The sequence below is a fragment of the Physeter macrocephalus genome, chromosome 14 (assembly GCF_002837175.3).
Source record: "Physeter macrocephalus isolate SW-GA chromosome 14, ASM283717v5, whole genome shotgun sequence".
NCBI lineage: Eukaryota > Metazoa > Chordata > Mammalia > Artiodactyla > Physeteridae > Physeter > Physeter macrocephalus.
The window spans coordinates 65011172-65037731 of record NC_041227.1 but is presented as its reverse complement, the minus strand read 5'-3'; the positions used below and the strand labels follow the sequence as shown (position 1 = coordinate 65037731).

Here is a 26560-nt window from a genome sequence, read left to right as displayed (position 1 = left end):
AGGCCAAAGAAAATGTATCTTCAAGCTTTATCTGGTCTTGGGCTGCCTGCTTTGATCTCTAGTTTAGAGACTAATTCTTACGGTATGAAAGTTGGACAGTGGTGTTTTGGTAATGAACTTCTTCACTTCTTCTTAAGTTGGAGACCAAACATTTGTTCTGTCATCATTCATCATACTTAATGCACATGTTATATATGTTTTGAGTGTAAAATTCATAATAAAAATGAAACATTAAAAAGTTGATAGACATTTTATTTTAGAATTGCCTTACTTTCCAGCCAGTGGGAAGTTTTCTTTTTCATCTATGAATCTGAAACTTTAACGTTATTAATCTTGGGAAAGGGGATGAAAGCCCCAAGTTAAAACAGGAGCCTCTTTTCAAGTTAAGGGAGTTAATGGAGATTAGGCCATGATGCCTCTACCGTTCCAGGACTGTAGCGACCCGAAGACATTGCCCATCTGCCCTTGTATTTGGACAAGGAAGTGTCCTTCACGTCCTCTCTTCTGAGGCCATTCCCCGTGGGTGATCTCAGCCCCATAACTGCCACCACCTGGCTGACGACTCAGTTTTATTCCTCTGGCCCTGGCATCTCTTCATCTCTAGATTGAACGTCTCCACTTAAATGTCCTGCTAACACTGAACTCAGGAACTTCATCCTCAGATTGGCCTCCTTTCCCTGGATCCCCTGGTCTATGCGTTGGCAAACTTTGGCCTGCAGGCCAAATCCTGTCTACCTCCTGCTTTGTAAAATAGGTTTATTGGAATGTAGCTATGTGCTGATGCAGCAGAACTAAGTAGTTTTAACAGTGACTGTATGGCTCGCAGAGCCTATGCTATTTACCGTCTGTTCCTTTTACAGAAGAGTTCGCTGACACTTGCTCTGGTGCATAGAATGCCACCACACCTACTTAGTCACCTGTCAGTCCCCCCATCTCTCTTCCACGTTCTTTATTATCCAGGCTCTCACCACGATCTGGCAGTTCTGCCTCCTGAGTGTCTTTTGACTTGGTCTCTGCCTCTCGATGGCCATTCTTCCAATTACTTTAGTTCAAACTTTCATTTTTTTCCCCTTAGACTCACAATTGTCTTTCAACTGGCTTTGCTGTCTTAAGCTGGTCGTTATCCCTTTTGAGGGACATCTAGGTCTCCCCTTTCTTTTGACATGTCCAGTCACTATTTTAATGATCATAGCTGTTCCCCTCTAAATTATTTTTTTCTGATGAATTCTCTGGAGTTTAGAATCACTACATTTGTAGGAAATTAATATTTACATAGCGTATTGCCAAATTGCCTTCTAACAAGATAGCGCTATCATTTCACTTGCAGCACAGCAAGTGATGTTGCTCGGCAACGCATGTCACCGTGCGCGACATGATGAATGCCGTGTCTCACCGTCACCCTAGTAGCGCTAGACATTGTCTTTTTAAAATTTGCTACTTATTTTAATTTTTTCCACTAAGATTGAAATGACCCTTGTCCCTATATTTGTATTTCCTTATATGTTCAAGTTTTCTGTATGTCATTTGTTTATTTAATTGCCATGGAATTAATGTTCAGTTGTCAATTTCATCGTTCAGTTACCAGTTCAGCTCAACCGATGTCTATTGAGAACCTGTCAAATGCTAGGGTCTGGGGTTAAAAACATAACCGGTTCCTAGGAACTTGAGTGGGAAGATGGACATACAAACAGGTAATTTGAATATAGCCAAATGTACCTATTCTAACATTTCAGGTGTTAATAATGAAATGTTAATACCATATCTTGATTTATTCATATATTTTGATATAAACAAGTTGATATTCTTATTCTCAGATACATTACTTAATGAAAGCAGTAATGGAGTCTTGAGAGAGCACGTCTATGACTAGGTGCAGATTTGATATAAGTTTCAGAAGGTAAAGCAGATTCTGTTGAAAATCTAACCCGGTGATTTATGTAAGAAACTGCTTTTGAATAGGTAGAGCCTATTTGTAGCAAATGGTATGAAAACAATATTCAGTTCACCTCAGCCCTCCAGGTTGTAAGACTTGTTTCCTGTGTCCTAATATTTCACATTAATTATGGCTTATTGATTATTTGCATAGGCCACTTCCTTTTAATTAGTCCTAAGATGTTTCTCTTCCTCTCCTTTCCCTCGGTTCTTTTTTAGGTGTCTTATCAGAGATACCTTTTGGTCTAGCAGTCAATTTGATCTCCCCTTTAATGTTTCATTAGCATTTCTTCTATGGTTTCTCGGTGTTCTTCCACATGGGGTAGCCAAATTTATGCCTCCTAAAGAGTTTAAATGATAAATTGTAGACTAAGTAAACAGGTGCTCAAATGAATACAAATATTTAAATATATAAATGTTCAGAACTGACAGAAATTCTTGTATGCAACTACCAGTTACCTGTCACCTATCAGCGTGAACATTTACACATCTGCCAGCTTGGATTTCACGTGGTCATTGGATACTTTCAGATGCATGGGCTAGAGTGGCCACTTAAACCCATGCCCAGCTGTACCTTGGGGAGACACACGAGAGTATTTCTACTTCACTAGCTACAGTGAGTGCTAGGATAGATGGAGCATGGACTCAGGCATGGGGGCTCTGAGATATGCTTTGGGCTCAGTGAAGGCACTTCTGACGTGTGACACTTTAGCAATCTCGATAACAGGCAGGAAGGGATGACAGGTGATTAAGAATTCCAAGAGGGAAGAAAAATTCTTAGGGGAAACCTAAAACCCTGAAAATTTATCCTTTAACTTCATATTTTTTTGTCTATAAATTGGAAAAAGATAACTATATCTGACTCTTAGCAGTGGAAAAACTCTATCCAGCTCTTATTTTCAAATTAGATATTGAAAGGTTATTAGGTAGTGAAAAGTTGTGTGTAGATCCACATGTTCTCAAGTCCGGAATGACTGTGGTATTTAAATTCACAAACCCCTGGATGCATTTCCATCCAGTTGGAGGAGCAAGTTGGTTCCTCAAAGCTTTAAGAAGCCTTAAAACCAGTATATTCAATTTTCTTTGCCTCGTGTAGCAAAGACGGCCATCTTCCCCCCAATAGGCAATTTTGCTGTACATTGAAAGTCTATTGAGTCATCATATTTAACAGTGTAACTTTTAGTTTCTTTAATTGTCATTATACTTGTTCGTCCCCTCTTATAACCTTTTCAGTAATCTCACTGCTTTTGCATTTTTGGACATGCTAGGATTAATAATAATCCCCAAACAATCCCAAGATGGCAGGACTCAAATACATGATCACCCATGACCATGAACACCAACTTTTTGGAGTCGGGCAGTATTGATTGGCTTTTGTTCTCCTTTGTGGAAGACCAACATTAGAAAGGCTTCTGTTCCAGGTTTGGGGGGATCATGGTTTGAGAACCACTGCGGTGGAACTGGGGAGCCCTTACATGCAGAATGTTGAAAAAATTAGGTGGGTGCTTTAGGAAGACAACTCTGGCAGCAGGTGGAGTTAGGATTGCAGAAGAAGGAAAAGAGGAGAAGGTGAAAGGAGACTAGCTAGGAAACTATGGCCACAGGCTGAGAGAGGTGATGGCAGCCAGAACTAAGACAAGGGCCTTGGAGGTTGACTTGAAAACATACTTAACACCATGATGTTTGTGGTGAAGAAAAAAGGTGTATGATTAGGTGTTATTTGCAGAAAGAGGTAACACCATGATTCTTCACTTTTCCATTGTTTTATAATGCTTCTCTTTTCTTAAACATATAATTCATATATCTACTTTTTTAGCTGGCCTTTCTATTCCATTGATTTATGGCTTTAGTGTGTGTATGTATGTGCACACCAGTACCACACTGTTTTACTAACTGTTGATCTGTAATGTGTTTTAAATCTGGTAGAGCTGGTTCCCTTCAGCTCTTCTTTTTCAGTTATTCTTTCCTGTTTCTGTCAAACAATGAATTTTGGTGTCACTTCTTTTCTAGTTCCTAGAAAAATTCATTTAGGATGTTGGTTAATTTGGAGCTCACTTATCCAGGTAATATTTATTGGGTGCCTGCTATGGGCTAGGTCCTGAGGATACAGAAATAACTAAAACCCAGGAACTATGGTCTAGTAAACCTGTGAACTAGACCCTGGGGAGAATTGGTATCTCTACAGCATGAGTGTGGCACATCTCTTTATAGACACAAAGCTTTTATGTGTTTCCTAAATATTTTGCTGCTGTTGTTCTTGTTGAGAATAGTGCCTAATTAGTGTAATTGGTAAACATGGGTGATATTGATGTTTGTATATACTTGTTTACTTTACAACTTCTTTAGCTACAACTGATAATTTTGTTACTTCTTTGACTTTTCTGTGTATACAGTATTATCTGTGTTATGTTTCTATTGCTTCTTTTGCTATTATTTATTTCAATGATTTCTTTTTCTTTCCTTATTTAATTGGCTAGACTCTCCAAAATAATGTTTAGCCTTATAATTGTTTATAGCAATAATGTATAAAGAGCATGTGATTGCACCCCTATTGGGCATTCCAGAAACATGATAAGGAATGCTTAAATCCTGCTAAAATGCAAATGTCTTCATCTGAATGGTACCCAGTGGAAATCAGCCAGCATTTTCCCTCTCTTTTTTGAGCCGCATACCTTTTAGTATGTCTGATGAGCCTTTATTCTGTGTCTTAGTCATAAGATTGGCAGGTGACCTTAAAGGCAGAATGCTGGACTTGTAGTGGTCCAACTGTATGGAGGAAACAATTGCCATACACTTAGGCTGAGGAAGGACTTGGAAGAAAAAGTTGAGAAATGGTGAGAGGAGTTTAAATGGAGCATATGTGACTTGTCAAGTGGTCAGCAGGTCACAGGGCGATGGACTTAATTGTAGTCTCTGAATCTTAGAGCAGTCTTTAGGAATAGAAACCTTGCTACCCGTAGATTTGGATGGAGATTCTAACAGTCCTCTCCCCAGAAGGAAATCTCCGCAGACACATACTTGCATATAACTTCATGGACTTCACAGACATCCTCAAGCCCGTGGATTAAAGAAAACCTATCTATATGGTCTGCGGCTCAAGAAGCCTACTGGTTATCGGAGAGATGCTGGGCTGCAGTTCCCTGGGCTGTGAACTGGTCTGGTCTTAATGTACAGATGGGTCCCTCACATGTCTGTCTGTGTGTGTTGTTCTGCTAGTCTCCAAAATATACACTCAGGGTCTCTCTGAGAGCCTTCCCCACAAAAAGCAGAAATCTGGTTCTCTTAATGATGAGATGTGGTGAGCACATCAAATTACTTTCCCTTAATATAAATCAGCTTGTTGGGCAGTTTGTTAATTTAGTTAATATTTTCAAAGCTTTTAGATGAGCGCTTAAGGAAACTAACATTGCTTTAGGGCAGTTGGGGTATAGTAAGAGGTATGCTGGACTCCAGTCTGAGGAGCTGAGATCCCGTCTAGGATGTTCACTAGCTCTCTCTGACCTTTGCCGAATCAGCCTCCCTGCTGTGTTGTCCGCCCAAGAACAAGCCCTGGTATGTTTAGGAAGTTGGCAGGTGATAAGGACAGTAAGGAAACAGTATGAGACAACAGGTTAGTATTAGGAAAAATAGTCAGGTGAGACTTCACCTCACCACTATATGCCAGGATAAATTACAAACAGGTTAAGAGTTTCATGTAAAAAAGCCATAAAATAAATACAAGGAAATATGGAAATTACTTCATGCTCTGGCTTACAAATGCAGAGAATGAACAATAAAAGATAACCTATAGATTTAACCACATAATAACAAAAATTCTGTCTGTCATAGATCGTAATTAAAATTATGACAAATGATTAACTGGAAAAAATTGAGAGCAGCCACAACAGAGGGTTAATGTCCTTAATGTATAAAGCTTTCTTATCAATCACTTTAAAGAACTCTTCTGTCATAAGCAAATACCATGAACAGAAAGTCACAGGTAAAATACAGATGACCAGTAAATATGTGACTCTTTTTAAAATTACAAGGAATCAAAGAAGCACAAAGCTTCGAGACTCCATTTTTTATTTACCAAATTGGCAAAGTTGAAACTAATGCTGTGTTCCTGCCTTGGTAGAGGTGAGGAAGCCTGTGTCATGCATTGCTGGTGGAAATGCAAAGTGGCTTTCTTTTCCAGAAAGAAATTTGCCATTGTGTTTTAAGACCCACTTCAATGTCGGGGAGGAGGGATAAACTGGGAGTCTGGGATTGACATATACACAGTACTATATTTAAAATAGATAAGCAACAAGGACCTACTGTATAGCACAGGGAACTCTGCTCAATATTCTGTAATAACCAAATGGGGAAAGAATTTGAAAAAGAATAGATATACGTATATGTATAATCACTGCTGGTACACCTGAAACTGACACAACATTGTAAGTCAACTATAGTCCAATATAAAATAAAGATTTAAAAAAAAAAGGAACCACTTCAAAAGTCTTAGCCCTAATTCTCTGTCCACCACCTGACTGCAGTCTTTTACTCTCAGATTTCTCTCCCATCCAGTTCCTCCTGCCCTGTATGAAGTCCCCTTCCTCCTCCGACCTAAGTCCGTAAAGCCTCTCTATGACATCACTTTCAGAACTCTGTCCAGCTGGCCTTTTCTTTTCACCTGTTCTGCAGAATATGAGCCTGACTCCTTTATCTTCTTGGCGTCTTCACTCTGATACCTGGGATGCAGGGTGTGACCTAGAAAGATCATCCAATTATGCAAGTTAGGGCTGCCAAAAGTTTATGGCCTCCAAGCTCAGCTGGGCTTTTAATACTGCATTCCAATCCTTGGCTGAGTTTCCCATACCATTTTCCAAAGTGCCTTCGCCTGACTTTTACTTTTCTCAAACCTACTCCACCCTGCTCCAGACACACCCACTCTCCTCAGATGACATGCCTCCTAATTTCGAGAGAAAACTGGATGCTGCCCCCAGTTCTCGGCCCCTGATGCTCAAGCATATCATCTTCGTGCTCATCCTTGCTTCCCCTCTGTCTCCTTCCAGGGGGCTTTCCTTCACACTGGTCTTCCTCTGTCTGCTCTGCATTTTCAGCCTCACTCTCTCCACTGGCTCTTTCTTCTCAGCTGCTAACTGTGCTCAGGTTTTTCTGAGAAAGCTTTGCCTCTGCCTCTCCCACCTCCGCCCTGCATCTTGGCTTCCAGTAACCGTTCTCCTCCTACTTTCCTGTCCTCTCTGCCACTGTTTGCATTTTTAACCAGTCACTCTACCTTTCTTCACTGCCAGCTTCTTCTCTGCCCTCCCAGGGGACTCCTCTTCTGTTCCCTGCTTTGGCTCCTCTTCCACTGTGTTCACAAGTCTTCTGTCCTCAGCCTCCATCTTCTCTGCAGGATCTGCATTCCAAATGAACTCCCCCAAATCCATGTTTGCTGCTTCTCTTTACAGGATGCTCTGAATTTCCCATCCAGACGCCTCTTCTGTGCTTCAGAACCATACATCAAAAAACACAAAGGACGGTTCCACCTGAACATTCAACAGATCCGTTAAACTCAGCATTTCTGGAGCTGCCCCAATTCACCTGACCTTCAGATCCTCCCAAATCTCTTTTCTAGGTGAAGAGCTTTATTATCCAGCCAGTCACTCAAGATAGAAACCTGGCGATCATTCCTTCTTGCTTCCTACCCACACCATGTCACCAAGTCCTTGTCACTGTACCTCTGTAAAAGCTCGCCGTCCCCTCTGCTTGCCCACTGCTTTCTCACTTGGTGGCCAGACCCCCCTCTTTCCTCACTTGGATCTCATGTATTTGGGTCTCTTAATGTTCTCCTCACCCTCCAGTATGTCTTCTCCCTCAGGCGTGTTCCACGTGTTTGCCAGAAAGATCCTTCCAAAGAAAAATCATTATAATAATGACAGCTTGCATTTATCTGGATGCTTACTGTATGCTGGGCACTGTTTCAAGTGCTAGTCATATACCAGCTCATTTAATACCGAGCACAATTAGTACTGTATTATTCCCTTTAACAGGTGAGAAAACAGAGGCACAGAGAGATTCAATAACTTGTCTGAGGTCTGAGGTCACAGGGCTAGCAAGTCTGTCTCCAGAGTCTATACTCTTAACTACCTATGACAAAACAACAACAGAAACCATTTGGGGGGCTTTCTAGGAATGAGCACCGTGCATATATTATCTCTTTCAATCCTTTCAAGCCTCCAAGTTAGAAACTCAGTATCTCCATTTTTACAGTTGAGGAAATAGAGGCCCAGAGATGTGAAGTAACCTCATAGTTACACAACTTTTAGATGGTGGAGAGGGCTTTTATTTTTTTTTAATAAATTTTATTTATTTATTTATTTTATTTATTTATTTTTAAATTTATTTTTATTTTTGGCTGCGTTGGGTCTTTGTTGCTGCGTGTGGGCTTTCTCTGGTTGCGGCGAGCAGGGGCTACTCTTCGCTGCGGTGCGTGGGCTTCTCATTGCAGTGGCTTCTCTTACTATGGAGCACGGGCTCTAGGTGTGTGGGCTCAGTAGTTGTGGCTCATGGGCTCTAGAGCTCAGGCTCAGTAGTTATGGCGCACGGACTTAGTTGCTCCGTGGCACGTGGGATCCTCCTGGACCAGGGCTCGAACCCATGTCCCCTGCATTGGCAGGCGGATTCCCAACCACTGTGCCACCAGGGAAGCCCAGGGTGGAGAGGGCTTTGAGCCCCAGCAAACTTGGTCCAGGCTGTCACCCTAAACCACCTCATCCACGCACAAGGGCCGGGGCCGGGGGGTACCTTCTGGACTCACAATTTTATGCACATTTTTCTGTTCTACTTTCAGAATTGTAGGTGGCAGAGGAGATATGCATGTATGAGATGGTCTCACTAATAAGAGCATTTGTGGTGATAAGAAAAGACCAGCTTCCTGTTTGAATGATATCCAGATATGATGAGATGTCACACTTGTCCAGTAATGCCGTAGAAATTCCTATGCGTGTTTAAAATTCTCCATTCCGACTGCTCCCCCTCTGCCTTTTTATCCACTGATTTTGTAATTGGGAATTCTTATAAACTCTTAGGGACACAACTGTCGTAATAACATGTGACAGACAATGGATTGAACGATCGTCTCCACTAGTGGGTTCCTGAAATTATCCATGGGAGGGAAATTCTCTGCTGAGGAGAGGAACTTAAGACATTACGGGAGACAGTTTAGTTTAAGACGATTGGCTGAACATGTTACTTATTTCTTCTCTCCCATTAAAATCCACTGAAATGTTAGAAGAGTTTTTTTTTAAATTTTTTGGAAATTAAAAAAGAAGGCACTGAAAGCCATTCAGAAAAAGTCCCATGTGACTTATTGAGTAGTAAGTAGCTCTACAGATGACTAAAGCAAGTGCAGTTTTATTTGTTCATTCGTTGTCCAAGGCAGGGCAATAGTATGTAAAAAAAAAAAATCCTCAGAAAAGATATTGTATCCACTTAAAAAAAAAAAAGACTACTAGCAGAAAGATACAGAGTTCTTGGAAGTTAAAAAATATACTACTGTCACCAATTCATAAAAATCCTCAAGGGGGGCTTCCCTGGTGGCGCAGTGGTTGAGAATCCGCCTGCCGATGCAGGGGAAGCGGGTTCCTGCCCTGGTCCGGGACGATCCCACATGCCACGGAGCGGCTGGGCCTGTGAGCCATGGCCGCTGAGCCTGTGCGTCCAGAGCCTGTGCTCCGCAACGGGAGAGGCCACAACAGTGAGAGGCCTGCGTACCACAAAAAAAAAAAAAAAAAAAAAAAGCCTCAAGGGACTAAAGAAATAGTCTTTAGAAAAGAAGTAAAGCAAGTTTCTATGTTCTTTCATTTTCCGGGACACAGGACTCCCCCAAATTTACATCAACAGGGAGAGCACTAATGAAACAAAAAAGAGTTATTTACTAGGTCATTACAGAATTGGACGAGCATCCTTCCTCTTCCTTCAAACTTCCGTCCCATTAATATGAATAAATTATATAGATCTTCACACAGAAAGCCTGCCACCTTTTTGCCTTTCTGACAACCATGAAGATTCTTTCCATTAACCAAATGGTTCTTAACTGGGGGCAGTTTTGCCCCCCACCACCCCGACATATGGCAGTATACCAAATGGTTACTTGGTTGTCACCACTGGGATAAGTGGGATGCAATGCCACTGGCTTCTAAGCTGTAGGAGCCAGGGCCACTGTTAACTTTCCACAATGCCCAGGACAGAACCCCCAGCAAGAAGGAGTTATCTGGACCAAAATGTCAGTGGTGCCAAGGTTGAGAAATCATTAACTCTAAATTGCCTAGCACACTTGAAGCAAAAACTTTTACTTTATCTCCCAAGACCTCAGAGACATAAGAAGTTAAAAGCTGAAAGCTGAAAACTGGCAGTCTTCTTTATGTTAGACTATCCTAATACTTTACTAGAAAGTAGATGAAATCTCTCACATTTCCCTGTGCTTAATCTGCCTGCACGGTGAAACTAGGGTGTGACATTAAGTTTGACATTTAGCCTGGGGCAAAAATCTCCAGTTAGAATCTCTCTGCCACTCTGTCATTGTCAGTCTGTCTGGTTTTCTTTCCCAGGGAGTTTGGGTGCAGCCTCACGGTGCCTCTCTGACTGTGGCTGCAGGCAGCCATGACTAATCAGAGTTGGCATGGGAAGGAAGAGCTCAGAGCTTTCCGCACCCCAAACTGGATCAGCAGAGATGTCTTGTGCCTAAGTTCTCTCCATCTCCCCCTGTCCTCTTCACCGCAGTACTGTAGTGAGGTCTTCAGAAGATGAAATCTTTTTAACCTTTGTATCTCTAAAAATGTCTATTTTGCCTTCATCTTTGAGGAATATTTTCATTTGATGTAGAATCGTTGGTTAACTGTTTTTTCTCTTACCACTTTAAAGATGTTATTCCATTGTCATCTGGTTCTAGTGTTTCCGATGACAAGTCAGCCATCATTCTTACTGTTGCTTCCCTGTTTGTGAAGTGCTGTGCTTTTTTTTTTTTTTAGATTTGAAAGCCTCTCACTCTTGTCCCTTCTCTCTCTCTCTCTCTCTTTTTCTTTTAACTTTTTATTGGCGTATAGTTGTTTTACAATGTTGTGTTTCTACTGTACAGCAAGCGAAGTGGAGTTCCCTGTGCTATACAGCAGGTTTTCATTAGTTATCTGTTTTATACATATTATTGTATATATGTCAATCCCAATCTCCCAATTCATTCCACCACCCCCGCCCCCCGCTTTCCCCTTGGTGTCCATACGTTTGTTCTGTACATCTCTGTTTCTATCTCTGCCTTGCAAACCAGTTCATCTGTACTATTTTCTAGATTCCACATATATGTGTTAATATACAATATTTGTTTTTCTCTTTCTGACTTCACTCTGTATGACAGTCTCTAGGTCCATCCACGTCTCTACAAATGACCCAATTTCGTTCCTTTTTATGACTGAATAATAGTCCATTGTATGTATGTACCACATCTTCTTTATCTGTTCGTCTGTCGATGGGCATTTAGGTTGCTTCCATGACCTGGCTATTGTAAATAGTGCCGCAATGAACCTTGGCGACCTTGATCTTTTTAGGTGTGTTTTTCTTTGTGTTTATACTGCTTAGAGTTCTCTGAGCTTGGATCAGTGATTTGATATAGTTCAGTAAATTCGGAAACTTCTCAGCCATTGTTTGTTCAGTATTTCTTCTGTCCTACGTTCTTTCTTTTTTCCCTCAAGCACTCTAATTACATATGTGAAAGATTGATATTGTCCCATAGATCTCAGATACTTTGTATCTTAGCTTGGATATTTTGTTTCAATTTCCAGGTCTCTGCTGAAATCCCTCATCTACTCATGCATTCTGTCCATCTTTTCCACTAGCTCCTTTAATGTATTTATCATAGTTGTTCTAAAGTCCCTGCAAGATAATTCCAACATCTTGGCTATCTTTGGATCTAGTTCTGTTGACTGTATTCCATCTTGATAATGCATGCTTTGTTTCTTTCCTGTGGTAAGTTTTGATTGAATGCCAGATATGTGTGGAAACTGAGAGCGTGTGCCTCTTCTGTCAGGCCATTCGTATGAGGACTCAAGTCATTCTAGTCTGTTGCTGTGTGACTCCAGGCTTTGTTGTTGCTTTTGATACACTCAGTTCACCACTGACTTCAACTTATTTGAAGGTGGGATGAAAATTTTCCCTCTGGCAGAGCTTGTTTAGCTCAATTTTCTTGCTTATCCCCAAGTTTAGTAGGACTTGTGTGCCTGCATCAAGAGAGCTTTTCTCAGCTCTCCTGCCCCTCCCTGTGGTTGAGGACCACTGCCTGATACTCATGTTATGGCCCAAAGTCCTGCAGGTTTCTCTGCTTTCCCCTGCCCTTGAGCAGGCTCTGCATACCTGTGCCTTGGATGGCTTCAGGGGGAATGTGCCAGCTCTCCCGCTGCCTCCCTGAGAGGTGGACTGCCACCACCTCCCACTCTGTGTGAGGCCCAGAGTACCGGAAGGTTTCTCTGGTTCTCCTGCTTTGCCCTCGGACTTCAGCAGGCCCCTGCACCTGAACTAATGTGGGCTCTCCCCCAGCTCTATCACCTTGTGTCCATTGCTCTCATCCCCTCTCTCTTAACCTTGGTCCTCACTGCCTTAATGTCCTCTTCTCTATCTAACACCTGTGCTTCGAACTCCAATTCATCTATTAGACCTCAAAAGCCATTGCTAAGTTTCAGAAAACTTTTGCTCTGTAACCATTGGCAAGTTAATTAACTTCTCTGTTCCTAGGCTTCTCATCTGTAAGATGTATATAATCATAGTATTGATCTCATCATTATCTCGAGGATTAAATGAGTTAATACATGTAAAGCGCCTGGAAACAGACGTTAAGAACAGGATCTCTGGAAGGAAATTGCCCAGATTCAGAGCCTAGCTATGAAACCTTGGGCAAATCACTTCTCTGTTCCTCAGTTGCCTCATCTGTAACATGGAGATGATACTACTTACCCCACAGAGTTATTGTTGTACTTTTAAGGAATTAATTCATTCTCTCTCTTTTTTTTTTTTTTTTTTTTTGGCTGTGCTGTGTGGCATGAGGCATCTTAGTTCCCTGACCAGGGAACCCGTGCCCCCTGCAGTGGAAGCACGGAGTCCTAACCACTGGACCACCAGGGAAGTCCCTTTAAGGCATTAATTCTTAAAAGCACCTAGAACAGTGCTAAGCCCATGGTACAAGCTCAATAAATGTTAACTGTGGTGACGATGACAGACAACCACCCCTCTCGGAGTGCCCTGTGCTCCCCCGTCAGAGCATTCACTGCACTGGAGGTAATCGTTTATTTTCCTCGATAGTCCTCGAGCTTGTCAGGGCAGGGGCCGTATCTCTTACTCATAATGGCTCATGGAAGGGAACCCAACAAATATTTCTTCAGTGACTAACCACATGGAAAGGTTAGTGGCAAAGTATGCATGACGGCAATCTGCAGTTGAACTCAGTGATGGGCTGCAAGCTCCACTCAGTTAACATTTCATTTCAGTAAAAGCCTTTTGAGTAAAAGCCTCATTTGAAAAAATCCATTTTTAATTTTGAGTCATCCACAGCATCCTTTCATCCATCAAGCTGTAGTGTTGGAACACTCTTGCCTTTGACCTTCAGAAAAGGGCAAGTGAAGATTGATGGTGTTCTCCACCCAGAATCTATCTGTCATCCCTCAAAAGCAGCTTCACCCCAGTTTTCCAGGTGAATGTTTTTTCCCTTCATTTTGTGCACCACGCTAATCATGGAACTTTCTGGGCTACATCTGTGATGTGTATTCCTTGTAGAAACCTAGAGGGTCCACACTTATCCCAATTCTCAGTATTATATGCCTTAAAAAAAATTGATTGTTGTTTATAGAGAGGCAGTCCTCTATTTGCAAAGCACAGTTTTGAAGGTTTCAAAATATTCTCTCATTTGCTGTTTTATTGTGGTCTTTTAAAAATTGTGGGAGATTGTTGATGCAAATATAAATAAAGTGAGATACAGGAAGGTCAAGAGTGTGTTTTTAGGATCATTTGGTTAGTTTGTGGTGCAGCTAGGGCCAGCATCTAGCATGAAAATTAATTCAGAGTGACTCAACTTTGGTTAATGATCTTGAAACTGCTCTCTTCTGAGGGTCCAAAGACTTTTGTTTCATTGTGTAATTTATTTAATGGATGTTTGCCTCAGTTTCCACATCCGTGAAATAGGGATAATAAAAATTGCCCTATAAGGTACATGTAATATAAGAAAATGAAATAATACATGTGAAAGTGCTTTCATTTTTTTTAAAAAAAAGAAGAAATAAATGCAAAGTCTTACTTAATTTTTAATTTAATTTAGTTTTGGAAATCTGGTGATGTAAGTTGGTTATGATCCATGAATTTTAGTTTCTGTGTTTGATTTATTTCTTGACCAGAGAGAGCTCCATAGTTTATAAATTTTTCTTGAACTTTAAAAAGTGTTTTTCGTGTCGTTAGTTGATAGTCAGTGATTGTGCCCTACTATTTCTGTTAAAATAGCAGCATGTCTTTGGCCAGGATAGGACTGTGAGGGCTGGGAATCTGTGTTCTTGTCCGTCTCCTGGATAACTGCAGAGGCCCTCCAGGTGTTCTTCCTACCTCCATTCTGCACCCTGCTATCAGAGTTGTTGTTCTAAAATTCAAATCTGGGTTTCGCCTGGCCACTCCATTGCTGAGAAACCATCAGTGGCTCCCCATTGCCCCCTACCTCCTTAGCAGGCAAAGCCTTTGGTTCAGCCAGGTCCCCTCACCCCGTGCTCTGTGCCCTAGTGCAGGACCGTCTCCACCGCTTTCCCCCACGCTCACTGTATGCTCTGTCTTATCTGAGATCTGCTTGGACGGCTTCCCTGTGAAGCCTCTCCCGGCCACGCAATCCATTACTCTTCTCTCTGTGCTCCCACAACTCTGAACAAACGTGTTTACGTTTCTGTCTTTCCCATCAGCTCCCCAGGGGTGAAGACTGTGGTTCATTTCTCTCCTTTTTTTTCCTCCCCAGTTCTTGACGTTTAGAGAGTGCTCCATGAACACGGGCTGAATGAATGAAGACCTAAAATATCTTGTAGCACGTCCATTCTCGGGTGGTTTCTCTCTAGAGAGTTGTTTGGCCCCTCTGTGAACATGCACCTGAGAGCCACCAGTGCTGGCATTTTTACAGCCTCATTACCGTCTGTTGTGAGGCTCAGGAGCTTAAGACGTTGATCCTTTGCTGAAGGGTTTTGCTAACTCACCACATATTTGGTCTCTAAGTTTCTGTGTACTGTGTGCCTGTGCTTCTTTTTGGTGCTTCCAGCCCACACAGCATTATCACAACCAACCCTTTGTTTTAATTGACAAGCCTGCCCTGCTCCTGCTGTATAAGTGTGACATAGCTTTTTGTCTTTGTGTGGTCTGGGCTCAGCCATGACTTCTTCCAGGAGAAGCTACAATAGCTTGATGACTGCAGAAGGGTTTTTCTTAGATAAGACTTACTGCTCTGGATTTATCTGCAGGTGGTTGTTATTTGCTGTAATTCTCAGAAGGGCTAACACTCCGTGAACCCTCACTAGGTGCCAGGGACGAGGTTTATGAGAGAAATAAGTTAAATGGCATAAATGGTGTTACTGTATAACCACTAAAGTGGTGGTATTACTGTTATTATTATTCCCATTTTTTTACAGTGGAGGAAGTGGAGCCTCCTGTTGGCTGCTTGCCAGGCGACAGCACTGGGATTCAAAGTCAGGTCTGTCTGAGTCCAGAGCCCTGACTCTCAGCTCCTATCATGTCTGTCTCCTCATCCTTTGCCTAAAATGAAACTTAGAATCTGCTATCCATTAGCTTCTTATCCCTCAGCTTACTCTGCCCGAGAAGGCAAGAGGGTAAAGTCAGTTGTGAGTCATGCCTGTCGGGCCACATCCTGGGCGGTCTTGACCTAGAAGGAGGACGTCTCTGGCCTGTTACGCAGTGACACCGCAGGCTCTCTCTACTGCCTGCCATTTACTGCTGGACCCTCTCTCTACCGTGTCCTGGTACTTACTCTGCCACCCACAGCTCCTGGTACTCTGACCCTCTAATGCAGGGGTTCTCAGCCCTGGCTGCACTTTGGAGTAGCCTGAGGAGCTTTAAAACAAAAAAAGCCAGGTCCCACCCCCAGAAGTTCTGATTCAGCCCTTCTGGGTTGGGGCCCAGCTGTTATTCTTTTTTTTAACAACTTCATTGAGCTGTTAACAACTTTCTATATCATAAAATTCACCCATTTTAAGTGTACAATTTAATGATTTTTTTAGCCAATTTCCAGAGTCGGGTAACCATCACCACAGTCTGATTTTAGAACAGTGGCATCACCCAGTAAGATCCCTCTCGTACCCCTTTCTGGCTAATCCGTGTTCCCACCCTTCCTCTTGGCTGACTACTCGTCTTCTTTCTGCCTCCATAGATTTGCTTTTTCTGGTCGTTTCGTATAGACGGAATCACCTGCATTATTTTGAAAGCCCCCAGGATTGTAATGCAGCCATGGTTGAGAACCACTGTTACCTCCTAGTTTTTTACTACTGTTCCCTGGGTTCAGCTGACGCCTACCCACGAGGGCTGTCATTTAGTTTAGCTGTAAGCGAAGTGAGTCCCTCTAAGCGGGACTGAGAACGTAATGATCATTTATAACCTGCTTTCTATGGGAACATGCTTTTCAAAGTCCAAATGTGCTGACGTAGGAAGAAGCCTTTGGAAGGAAGCCTGCACAACCTGTCTTCAGATGTGGAGTGCCTCCCCGCCAGCGGCCCTGGCCCTGAGTTGGAGCCAAGCCTTTGACTTTGTGTGGCTTTGCCTTTGGCACTCTCAATTTAGCTTTTTTGCACGGCTTCTCAGCTCCTGATGGCCTTTTGCCTCACCTGGCGGTGAACAGGACACCCCCCGACCCCGTACTCCACCCCCCCACCCCCTGGAGGTCTCAGCTCCACATGCACTATCCACGTTACAGTGCTTTGCGAATTATTTCTCACTATTTTTGCCTGTTTGAGAAAGCTTTGTGATGTCAAACTTAGCTGCCTGCAGGCACAAGCAAGTACTGTAAATGACTTGAGCAGGCCTGGGAGGGAGGGACTGGGATGTCTGACCGCTGAGGGGAGTCGCACAATGTGCTGGTGGCCGTGAACTTTCTTTCTGACTTTGCCATAAGCAGGAGTCCTCAGTGGAGCTTTTAGACTTAGCACATGGTTACAGCAGGGATAGCAAATAGATTCCATTCCGTGTGCCAGAGGGGAAGAAAGCCAACTGACCAAACAAAAAGCTGTGGGATAAGCTTATGGGTGTAGGAAAATGATAAACTCAATTCAATTTATTTTAAAATATAACAATTCATCTTAGTCATTGATTGGAATTCAAATAATATTACGGAGATTCAGTTAAGATTGATAGGGTTTGTTATTGTTATTTAAAGTAAACAATAAATATTACTTAGAGCAGCTGTAAATATATGGGTAAAATTCCATCATTTGGGGAAATAAGGTATAGAACTCTGAGACATGGTCGCCCATACTGTTACCAGACTACTTGCTACTTGATCATTTTCCCTCTGATAAATGTCCTATTTCTTTTCAGTGTTATGTTTGGAGATTTTTTATTTTCCCATACTATCCCTTTAGAGTTCTGTAAATGCTCTTTTAAGGCTTTTAAAATTACTTTGTGGAATGTGTAGCAAATCGATTCATTTATAAAGTGTCAGAGGGTCCTTTATTTTTAAAATCCAATTAAGTAGATTTGCACTTCCTTCCCAGAAACTTAAGAAGACAGCTAATCTAATGAGATAAAACAGGAAAAACTCACTCAGTAGTCCCCTGGCTCACTGTGAAATCAGATGAGTGAATCCAAACTCTGAGCAAAGGCTCAAGGGGATTTTGTAAACACTTGTAACAGGAGATGACAGTGTTGCACAAAATCTGGTTCCCAGCGGAATGAAATAGACCACTTAGCTGTGGGTCTGGCCGCTGTAATTTCTCTGAAAATGCAAATTCCAGTGCATGCAGTGCCATGCGGTGTTGTTGCCCCATGTACGATATTGAGAATCCTCAAAAGATTGATCAGAGTTTATCTTACTCATCAAAGATGCATTTAGGTATTTGCAGATAACCAGAATTTAAAATCAGTTTATTAAAAATTCTCTCCAAGTCCCATTTCTTTTTTTTTCACTTTAATTGGTATATCAAAGCGAATGTATAAGTGAAAAACCAACAAAACTATGGTCTCTTGTGTGAATTTGTAAATTAAAAAACAGCAGCACTGGATCTTGGAGGCATTGGAAGCCCTCGATATTGGATGATAGTACTGGCTCCTGGACCACTAATTTGCATCCCTGGGTAGAGCGTGTACTGAGGGGTAGAAAGATGAGCCCCCAGGGTGGCTGAAGGGATTGAAGAGGAATAATCTTTTGGAGTCCTGAAAAGCCAATGTCTGAAATATATGTTGGGAAAGTGCAGAAATCCCCCTTCAAAGTCAGAAGAATTTGTAAGTGATTAAAAAGGATTGGAGTTTCATGGGAAACCATATTTCACTTGTAAATGGATCAGAGGTCAGCAAACTGTAGCCTGTGGCCCAAATCCAGCTGCAGTAGGCTCAGAATGGTTTTTGCATTTTTAAATGGTTGAAAAGAAATCAAAAGAAGAATAATATTTCCTGACATATGAAAATCATGTGAATTAGAATTTCAGTGTCCATAAATAAAGTTTATTGGAACCCACCCAGGTTCATTCATTTTTATGTTGTCCCTGGCTGCTTTTGTGCTACATGGCAGAGCTGAGTAATTGCAGCAGAGACCATATGGCCTGCAAGCCTAAATTATTTATTATTTAGTCTTTCCAGAAAAAGTGTGTGATGACTGACACAGACAATTGTATTTATTTACATCTTGTCCTGAAATATGTTTATAAGTAGGAATCAGGAAGAAAACAATCGTTATAATATGTGTTTGGGGGGGACGTGGGTGGGTGGAAGCGGGTAGGCGGATCAGAAACATAATTTCTGACTTTTCTCTGTCACCAGCATCACCAGCGCTGGGCTCTGCCTCCACGTTTGAACGATACTGTCTGAGCCAGCCACCCCCATTCATTTTAGCAGCTGCTTCTCAAACACGAGGCAGAGAAAATACACCTCCAGACCAGCCTCACACACCAGTTCTCAAAGAGATTCTCAAAAGCCTGCTGGCGTGGTTTGCACCACATGCTGTGAGCGTCACTGCTACAGACCCCCGGGTCGGCAAACTTTTCCTGTAAATGAGCAGCTGGTATTTTGAGCTCTGCAGACCACACGGTCTCTGTTGCAACAATTCAACTTCTCTGCTGTAGTGAAAACAGCCATAGATAATACATCAACACATCAGCCTGGCCGGGCCCTAAGAAAACTTGGCTTGTGTGCATTGAAACCTGAATTTCATATAATTTTTACATGTGACAAAATATTATTTATCTATTTTGATTTCTTTCAACCATTTAAAAATAAAACTCTCTTAGCTTGCTGGCTAAACAAAAATAGGCAATGAACTGGATTTGACCAGCAGGCCATAGTTTACTGACCCCTGGTCATAGAGGTGGTTTACTTCTTGTGTTTTTTTAATGAAATAAAGATGAATTTTGGAAGACAATATCACGTTTTAATTGTAGTCATTGTGGATTTTACGGTGGAAGGCAAATCTGTATTTATAATATATGGCTGCTTTTCTGCCTTAGTGTTACTGAGTTTTTTCCTTGCTATCTCTTTTGAAATCTAGAAAATTCTTGTTTTCAAACCTTTCTCTGTCATAGTGACAGCCATTTACTTTGTCATTCGTTCATTCAGTGTATATTTACTAAGCGCCTACTATGTGGCAGGCAGGGGCTAAGCTAGGTACTGGGGGAGGGGTGATGCTAAGATAGACCTGGTCCCTGCCCCCAGGGAGCTCTGTTGAGCAGGGATGAGGTCAGGAATGCTCAGTGCTTGGAAGACCACAGAGTGCGTTGAAGATGTGGACTTGAGCGTTTATTTCCATGGCTTCCATGGTACATGCTTTAAACAGATGTCTGTGCCCTGGGAAGCAGAATGGCAGTTCACGATAGTGGCGTCTGGCATTGAGTGTCGTGACGGCAGAAACTCCTCCAGAAATCAGTCCACAGTTAGGGATGGAAATTGTCAGGCCCAATTGGAAATTTTCCTTTGATCCTGTCTCCTCATTTGAGCATTCCTGGAAAAGGTGAACAAACACATCACGACCCGCACAGCACTGCTGCTTTTAGCCTTTGGAAATTAGGAGGAAAAAATCTTACACTTTACCAGAAAGTGATAAATAAATTAAAAATCCTGCCTGATGTAAGCCTTGCTTGAATGACTAGTGAAATTGCACAGCAACTTGCATAGGAAAAAACAACCCCCAGAGTAAAATGGCGAGTGGGAAGTGCCTTCCTGCTTTGTATTGTTTTTCCAGTTACAGACAGGAAACATCAAGTGTGTTTTCAAGCATGGAACATTGGACACAAAGCAAGCTCTGACAAAGCAGAAAAAAAACCCATATGCAAAAAGTTTAGGTCTGTGTAGCCAAATGTTTGATTGAAAACAATCCAGTTTAGTAAGTATTATTTTTACGATTGGATCACTTTGTCTTGATAAGTTCAAGCTCAGTAAAACCAAGTTTCTTTGGCTTAGGTAAATGGCTTTTAAATGGGGACCTTGGCTGGTATCCTGAATGCTAATTGCTGAACTTTCCTTAGGTAAAAATTCCACATCTCTGGTAAAGATGAATGTTCCAAAACTTCAGCATGGAAAGGGCTGAGCCTTGGACCAGTCACAGTGATGAGGGAAGTCAGGTCATTTGGACCGCATATTGGGGGAGGTGGGGACATTGATGGTCCCCTAAAATTAAGATGGGGATAACACAGGCCACTGGGGGAATTTTTGTGTGAAGGAGCTACCCCAATTTGTATATTACATTACACAATCGTGATTTGTAACTTAAAAGTAATCTTTCCTAGATATCCCATATTCATGGATTGGAAGAATTAGTATTGTTAAAATGTCCATACTACTCAATCTATAGATTCAGTATAGTCACATCAAAATTCCAATGGCATTTTTCACAGAAATAGAAAAAACAGGCCTCAAATTCATATGGGACCACAAAAGACCCCTAAATAGCTAAAGCAATACTGAGTAAGAACAAAGCTGAAGGCATCACACGTCCTGATTTCAAACTATATTATGAAGCTACAATAATCAAAGCAGTATGACACTGGGATAAAAACAGACACATAGGCCAATGGAACAGAATAGAGAGCCCAGAAATAAACCCACACATATATGGTCAATTAATCTTTGACAAGGGCATCAGGAATACACAATAGGGAAAGGATAGTCTATTTGAAATGGTGTTGGGAAAAATCACTGTACATATGCAAAAGAATGAAACTGGGCTCCTACCTATACCACTCACAAAAGTTAACTTGAAATGGATTAAAGACTTAAATATAAGACCTGAAACCATAAAGGTCCTAGAAGAAAATAGGGGAAAAACTCCTTGATATTGGTCTTGGCAATAATTTCATATATATGGCACTCAAAACACTGACAACAAAAGCAAAATAAACAAGTGGGGCTATATCAAACTAAAAAGCTTCAGCACAGCTAAGGAAACAGTCTACAAAATGAAAAGGCATCTATTGGAATGGCAGAAAACATTTGCAAACCATATATCTAAGGGGTTAATATCCAAAATATATATATATAATTCAATAGTAAACTCACATAATGCAATAGCAAAAAAACCAAATAACCTGATTAAAAAATGGTCAAAGGACCTAAATAGACATTTATCCAGTGAAAACGCTTTTCCATATGGCCAACAGGTAATTGGAACCCTTTTACATTGTTGGTGGTGTAAATTGGTACAGCTATTAAGGAAAACAGTATGGAGGTTCCTCAAAAAATAAAAATAGAACTACCATATGATCCAGCAATCCCACTTCTGGGTATATATCCGAAGGATGTGAAATCAGTATTTCAAAGAGATATTTGCGTTCCCATGGTCATTGTAGCATAGTCACAGTAGCTAAGATACAGAAACAACCTAAGTGTCTGTCAATGATGGATGAATAGATAAAGAAATTGTATCCACACACACACACACACACACACACACACAGGAACATTATTCAGCTGTGAGAAAGAAGGAAATCAGGAAATCCTGCCATTTGTAACACATGGATGACATTATGAAGGACATTATGCTAAGTGAAATAAACCAGACAGAGAAAGACAAATACTATATGATCTCACTTATATGTGAAATCTTAAAAAAAAAAAAAAAAAAAAAAAGTCAAACTCATGGAAACAGAGTAGAATGGTGGTTACCAGGGACTGGGGAATCAGGGAAATGAGGAGATGGTAGTCAAAGGGTACAAGCCTTCAGTTATAAGATGAATAAATTCTGGGGATCTAATGTATAGCATGGTGACTGTAGTTAATAATACATACTTGACATCTGCTGAGAGAGTAGATCTTAAGCATTCTCACAACTATAACAAAAAAGGTAATGGGGGCTTCCCTGGTGGCGCAGTGGTTGAGGGTCCACCTGCCGATGCAGGGGACACGGGTTCATGCCCTGGTCCGGGAAGATCCCACATGCCACGGAGCGGCTAGGCCCATGAGCCATGGCTGCTGAGCCTGCGCGTCCAGAGCTTATGCTCTGCATCGGGAGAGGCCACAACAGTGAGAGGCCCGCGTACCGCAAAAAAAAAAAAAAAAAAAAAAAAAAAAAAAGGTAATGGATGTGTTCATTAACCTGATTGTGGTAGTCATTTCACAATGTATATGTAAGTCAAATCATCACACTGTATACTTTAAATATATACAGTTTGTTTGTTTGTTTGTTTGTTTGTTTTTTGCGGTACGCGGGCCTCTCACTGTTGTGGCCTCTCCCGTTGCGGAGCACAGGCTCCGGACGCGCAGGCTCAGCAGCCATGGCTCACACGCCCAGCCGCTCCTCGGCATGTGGGATCTTCCCGAACCGGGTCAGGAACCCGTGTCCCCTGCATCGGCAGGCAGACTCTCAACCACTGCACCTCCAGGGAAGCCCTACAGTTTTATTTATCAGTTATACTTCAGTAAAGCTGGGGGGAAAATAATCTTTCCTGATATTTGTCTTTCTCTGTCTGACTTACTTCACTGAAATTATTTAAAATTGCCTATAATCAGGAAAGATTATTTTCCCCCAGCTTTACTGACGTATAATTGACAAATAAAACTGTACCTCATTGCAGTTTTTATTTGCAGTTGAGCATAGTAGTGTACTAGGACTATCTTGCCAATGGACTTTTTGATTTTTCCAAAGTTAATTCTTGCTTTTTATATTGGCTTTATTTTCTTTGTGGCTGTCTCAATGCTATATTCATATAACTGACTCCAAAAAAACCCTGATTTGTATTACTTGCATTTGTTTGCATTGTATTTGATTTTTTTCATTTCAAGTTACCAGTGTGAGGTCACTGAACAAGGAGCTGGGACAAGATGCACAAAGTTGGTTCTCCTGGACCACTGAGTTGTTACTAACTCATACCTGCTAAGCACCCTCATTGGGATTTTATTTTATCTTATTAATTAATTTTTAATTGAAGTATAGCTGATTTACAGTGTTGTGTTAATTTCTGCTGTACAGCAAAGTGATTCAGTTACACATGCACATATATATATTCTTTTTCATATTCTTTTCCATTATGGTTTATTACAAGATATTGAATGTAGTTTCCTGTCCTATACAGTAGGACCTTGTTGTTTATCTATTTTATATATAGTAGTTTGCACCTGTTAATCCCAAACTCCTACTAATTTATTCCTTCTTCCCCCTTCCCCTGTGGTAACCATAAGTTTGTTTTCTATGTCTGTGAATCTGTTTCTGTTTTGTAAATAAGTTCATTTGTATCATATTCTAGATTCCACATATAGGTGATATCATATGATATTTGTCTTTCTCTGTCTGACTTTCTTCACTTAGTATGATAATCTCTAGGTCCATCCAGGTTGCTGCAAGTGACATTATTTCTTTCTTTTGTATGGCTGAGTAATATTCCATTGTTTATATATATCACATCTTTATCTATTCATCTGTTGATGGACACTTATGTTGCTTCCATGTCTTGCCTGTTGTAAATAGTGCTGCAGTGAATATTGGGATGCATATATCTTTTTGAATTATAATTTTGTCTGGAATATATGCCCAGGAGTGGGATTGCTGGATCATACGATAACTCTGTTTTTAGTTTTTAAGGAACCTCCATGCTGTTTTCCATAGTGGAAACTTACATTCCCACCAACAGTGTAGGAGGGGTCCCTTTTCTCCACACCCTCTCCAGCATGTTATTTGCAGACTTTTTAATGATAGCCATTCTGACCAGTGTGGTGGTACCTCATTGTAGTTTTGATTTGCATTTCTCTAACAGTTAGCAATGTTGAACATCTTTTCATGTGCCCACTGGCCATCTGTACCACATTGGGATTTTGAAACTAAGTTTTCCTCTTCTATTTTAAAAATTTTGTTTCAAAAGAGGACATATTTGCTCTGAATCTATTCTTTTGAACTTGTGAATATTTTAATAGGCCTTGGTACTTTTCTCTGCGTATATGCATACCTACAGAAGGAGATTTCAGAGTGCTGTCAGAGGTGCCCAGGGCCCTATCCAGATCTTTGGGTTCTGGCCAGTGAAGACAAGGTGAAAGTTACATAGTCCAGTGCTGGTACTTTGCTTGAGGAGTGGCAAGGCTGTTGATTGAGAGGGAGTAATGGTGAAGCTATGGCGGTCTCATGCCAGGTCTGTCCCTGCTAGGCCAACTGTCAGACTTCTTTCTGAGGCTGCTTGCTTGAGCTTATAGTCAGCTGGGGCCCTGCTCCACTTCCCTAACTGGCGTGACTACCTGCGTTTGGTGCTTCAGCAATGCCTGGCACCACGTGTGCCAAGCGAGGGCTGGGATGGAATATATTGGCTTGCTGCTTGTAGAACTTGTTCATAGAGTTGAGAGTTGGCCTCTTCTGGAAGCTGGGACCTCGACCTCATCTCCAGGCTGTGCTCCTCTGGACCTGGGAGGTATTTGAGTCAGGTCAGGGTTCCAGTTTCCTGCAGAAACCAATGAGTGAGCCACTCCTGTAGGCATCTCCAAGTTAACTGGGGCACTGCTGTGACGACCAGTATTGGAATTCTCTGCGCCAATGCCTGGGTTTCACTTGACGTGCCATCACCCAAGTGTGGGCTGGGGGTGTGGGCCACCATACTTGTTGCGTCTAGTGCTGCTCTGAGCCTGGCAGTGTTTTGAGGTCATTCTAGGGGATCCCACCATTTTTTGGCCAAATGGCTTTTCCTTCTCTTGTGTTGGTTCAAGGGCAAGATCATGCAGCCTTCCATTGCGCAGTGTATCTGATAAAAAGGCTTCAAATTTTCTGGTTCACTGATGTTCTTCCTTCCCCCCTCCTTCAATGATCAGAACTGAAACAGTTTTTTTCTTTTTCCTTTAAAAATTTCCTGGTTCATTTCAATGGGAATTTGGTAGGGAATGTTAAAGGACTTGGTTTAAATCACTATTTGAACCAGAAATCCAAAATGTCACTTTGTAGTGATTCTGGGTATAACATTGTATGGCAACAATGCTGCCTTTTTGGACTGTGGAGAAAAAGTCTTTGTAAAAAATGATTGTGATCTGGCAGCTGAGGCTCCAGAAGCTCAGAATGCTCTGCTGATTGTTGGCTGCCACATGGGTCTTCTAGAAAGGTCCTTGAAGTCCACAGGAGTTCTGAAGCATAGATAAGGGAAAGTTGTGAAAATACTTTGTTTCTTTTGAAAATAAAGATGAGATAGCTGAAGGAAGGAAGGTTCAGTTGTTGTTATTCATTGCATAACGTTTCTGGATTTGTGACAGACTTGTTTGCTGTGAAACTCAGAAATGGTCATTTGAAGAACTGAAGTTTAATTTTCTCTAGAGAAGTCTTTTCTCAAAGTGTGGTCTACAGGCCTCCTGCCATGGAATTCTGGGCAGGGAGGGGCTTGTTAAAAATGCAGGGTCTCACACACCTATGGTCAACTAGTCTATGACAAAAGAGGCAAGGATATACAATGGGAAAAGACAGACTCTTCAATAAGTGGTGTTGGGAAAACTGGGCAGCTGCATGTAAAAGAATGAAATTAGAACACTCCCTAACACCTTACACAAAAATAACTGAAAAATAAACTGAAAATGGATTAGAGACCTAAATGTAAGACCAGACACTATAAAACTCTTAGAGGAAAACGTAGGAAGAACACTCTTTGACATAAATCAAAGCAAGATCTTTTTTGATCCACATCCTAGAGTAATGGAAATAAAAACAAAAATAAACAGATGGGACCTAATGAAACTTAAAAGCTTTTTTTTTTTTGCACAGCAAAGGAAATCATAAACAAAATGAAAAAGACAACCCTCAGAATGGGAGAAAATATTCGCAAATGAATCAACGGACAAAGGATTGATCTCCAAAATATATAAACAGCTCATGCAGCTCAATAGTAAAGAAAGAAACAACCCAATCCAAAAATGGGCAGAAGACCTAAATAGACATTTCTCCAAAGAAGACATACCGATGGCCAAGAAGCACATGAAAAGCTGCTCAACATCA

At 41.5% G+C, this 26560-nt stretch overlaps 1 protein-coding gene and 1 long non-coding RNA gene across 13 annotated transcripts in view; both read left to right on the top strand.

The window, feature by feature from the left end:
* ARHGAP17 (Rho GTPase activating protein 17) overlaps positions 1-26560 on the top strand; it is a 90677-nt gene that overhangs the window by 7306 nt on the left and 56811 nt on the right. The gene's annotated exons all lie outside the window — the stretch shown is intronic.
* LOC129392781 (uncharacterized) lies at positions 5790-26535 on the top strand. The gene is made up of 3 exons (XR_008619341.1): positions 5790-7537; positions 15591-15652; positions 26330-26535. It is a non-coding gene; the product is annotated as an uncharacterized lncRNA (long non-coding RNA).